A 3934-nucleotide genomic window follows, 5' to 3' on the forward strand; every position below is an offset into this window, starting at 1 on the left:
TTCTAATCTTGGTCCCTCAGCCTACACTTCCATTTTTTGTCCCTTCCTCCTACTCTTCCAATCATGGGCACTCTTCCAATCTTGGAGCCTCAGCCTACACTTCCAATTTCGGTCCCTTCCTCGTATTCTTCTAATATTGGCCACTCAGCCCACATTTCCCATTTGTGTCTCTTCCTCCTACTCTTCTAATCTTGACCCCTTCCCTTCCCTCTTTTCTAATCTTGGCCACTCAGCCCACACTTCCACTTTTGATCCCTCCCTCCTACTCTTCCAATCTTCGCCACATCGAAATGGAATTATTAGTTACAAAGATATTTTTTTATTTTAATAATGTACCTCAATCAATAACTAATAATAAAAACATAATCTGTTCTAATATATCTTTATTCATTTATTATTATTATTAATTTTCTTTTATTTATTATTTCGCGACTTTAATGTAAAATCTCAACTTACTTCTTTATTTTCCGTTTTTTAGTGTGTTGAATTTTGTTTTATCATTTCTACTTTTCTATTTTACGTGTTATTACATCTTTTTTTAATTTTTAACCTAATAGCTTGCGTAATTTTTCATATTCTTATCATTGTTTACTTTATATTTATACTATTTTATTTCTTCTTTTCTTTCATTTGTATATTATTTTGTTTTTATATTTATTTTATCTTATTATGGCAAATATTTTTAGTTGTTTTAGTATCTTTTTATCCATGTGGGAGTTCAGCAAAGTGGGGTGAAACGTCAGCAGTTAACTAGCTAGTTGTTAACTATTTTTGTTTTCTTGTGACCGCACCCCTTCTTCATAGTTTGAATTAATACGGTCAATTATTTATATATATAATGTTTATATTATGTATTTATTACTTCGCCTTCTTCTTGAGAAGTGAGACAGACATTTGTGATGCAGATGTTGCCATTGTGACAAGATCACCATTGCAGATAGAAAGTGCCCCCGACTGTCTCACTCTAACCCCATAACAATGGTCACTAATTAGCGAAAATAGTAACTTTCTTCTCCGCTCTCTTGTTTCCTGTTGTATCACCCCACAGCTCACTGTATCACGTCATTCATCATTCATATCATGGTCCATCATTCACAATCATGGATCATCATTCATCATTCATAATCATGGTTGTCTTAATTTTTAACTCCTAAGTGACCCCTACACAATCGGAATGTCAGTCATTATTCAAAAACCAGACTGACCTGACTGAACCCTACACTATCGGTTTGACTAACGCCAGACGTACTTTTAATTGTGACACCAAACAGGAAGCATCATTTGCAATCTCTCTTTTGATTCATACAAATAATAATAAATTCTTAACGAACGCGAAGGTTCGATGCTGATATCACCAATCGTTCTTTACTCCTACGCCAACACGCCCAATAACAATATTAACAATAAAACCAACCACAAACTGGTTAGAGCTTTTTTATCACTAGGGATAGGATTTTTATGTGCTAAAAAATCCGAAATATGTACATAAATATGTGCTAATAGATCGGCAAATATTTAAAATAATATTTATTTATAAATTTTGTATTATTCAACAATATAAATTAATAATTAATTAGTAACTTTATAGCTTAAAAAAAGTTACATAAATATGTATTTATTATATATTATATGAATAATATTTTATAGAAATTATGTTAAAATATGTACAAAAAAATGAGCTTAGAGAAAACATAGCTGTTCAATAACAAAACATTAATTAGTAATTGTAATTAAACTAATTGATTAATAATTACTCAGAATGAATTATAAACAAATTATAAATGGAAATAAAGAATAAAAAACTTTAGAAAAATATTTAAAACTTTGGAAAAAATCAATTATTCAGCAGGATCGATTACAAAATTATTACAGATTAAATGCATTTTTAAATTTTCAAATAAAAATCTTCGTCGGTTTGACCTCAGAATGGACTTGTACTGGCTAAAAGATCTTTCAACATCTACTGATGTTATAGGGGCATACTTAAATGAAGCTATTTCCATTGCATCTAGTTCAGTATTCTGCATCACCTGGGCAGCTGTGTCATCATTTGTTCCGAGAAGAATGCCTCCAATGGACTCAATGATTTTATATCCTGAAGGGGGGAAAGAAAGAAATAGAGAAATGGATTGAAGAGTAAACAAACAAATTCTAGGAAAATGCTATAGGAATAAGACCCTTGCTCTTTTTAATTGATTCTGAGGAATTCTCGATGTAATTCTGTGTGAAAATTTATTATTGCTACTGTATTTAATTTGTGTTCAAAGATGAAGACATAGAATTTTTATGCACTATTTATGAATATGATTATAAATGATAAAGTTCACCTTTAAGTATCTTGCATTCTCCTGAATTTTATGTAGTTGCTGCGAAAAATGTATTTAAAGTTGAACAATTAATTTAAGGAAATATGTGATTCAGGACAGAATACCTAAAAATATGTCAAAAATAACAAATATTTCAGAAAATATGTGATTTACAACAAAATATGTAAAAAAAGGCCAAATATGTAAAATAAAAATGGCTTCTTTTGGCCAGAAATGTCTTGAAACATCTTTAGTTAGTAAGGAATCGCAGATATCATGGTCAGGTAAAAATATGTGAAAACATAAAAATCCTATCCCTAGTTATCACCGATTTATTGATTGTACAAAAGCCCAAGAGAAGAAAAAAGTCGTTTAGTTCATCCCAAGTTTTTATTAGTCTAATGAAAACTATATATATAAATAACTGACCGTATAATTTCAAATAATGAAGAAGATGGTCAGGGTTGCGGTCAAAAGAGAAACATAAATAGTTTAACATAAATTACTATTTATTTTCCGAAGTTTCGCCCAACTTTGTACAGTTTCATCAGAGCTGTTTAAGCTGATAGCTTTGGCGATTTCGATAGAATAATGGAAGCATACTTAATATGTACATTTGACTGCAACCCTTACCAACTTTTTCATTATTAAAAAACTATATATAGTTACAAGTCAAAATTAATATGAAAAATATAGTTAGAGGGAATACAAAATGGTAGCTGTTACAAAATGTTAAAAAAAAAATTTTCATTCAGGGCTCCATATCTTTTAAACTACCTACAACACTAGACAACCAAATAGAACATTATTTAAAGTAGAGTAACTTGGCTAAATTATGAGCTTGGATTGAGCTGTTTATATTCAATAGTTCTAGTAATATGACTTTTTAAAAATCAACATTTTATTAAAAATGCACTGAAAAATCAGTAGTTAGTGAATTTATTTTGAGAAATCTATACCTCAAAAACTATTCGACGTGCAGATGTCTATTAGCACTCAAATTAAAGCTAGTTTAATGTACTCTATAGTAGGGATGGGATATCGAAAGAAAAATATCGATATTGATATCGATATCGATATCGGATAGCAATATCGATATCGATATTATATCGGAACTAAAATATCGATATCGATATTATATCGGAACTAAAATATCGATATTTTAAAATATCGATATCGAAAATTTAACGAATTAAAGTAATGATAATTATAAAATGATAACATAGCAAGACATAGGAAGACATATTTTATGTCATACCTCATCAAAATACATAAGAAACTCTTAATAACTATGAAACAAAACAACACCACGACAACCCTAACAAATAGAATTGCTTTATTCAAGAAAATTTAAAAATAGAATATCAATATTTTATTTTGATAAGTACGTATTTATTACGATATTTCTTATTGTTGTAATCGATGGGGAATATGAGTATCAATATTCCGATATTATTTTATCGAAATATCGATATATTGTTTAAAAAGACTGAAATATTATATAGAGATTTTAAAATAGGAATATCGATATTTTATTTTGATAATTACATATTTTTTTAACATGAAATTATAAAAATGAAATATCGATATACGTTTTTTTAGCATTTTATACAATTTTATTAATCTTA

General features: G+C 28.8%; 1 protein-coding gene across 1 annotated transcript in view; it reads left to right on the forward strand.

Moving 5' to 3' along the window:
* Positions 1-3934, forward strand: part of Dus1 (Dihydrouridine synthase 1) — a gene marked incomplete at its 5' end in the record, with an annotated part of 114420 nt that overhangs the window by 86370 nt on the left and 24116 nt on the right.

This window comes from Halyomorpha halys, unplaced genomic scaffold (genome assembly GCF_000696795.3).
Source record: "Halyomorpha halys isolate HHAL.00 unplaced genomic scaffold, Hhal_1.1 Scaffold414.1, whole genome shotgun sequence".
NCBI lineage: Eukaryota > Metazoa > Arthropoda > Insecta > Hemiptera > Pentatomidae > Halyomorpha > Halyomorpha halys.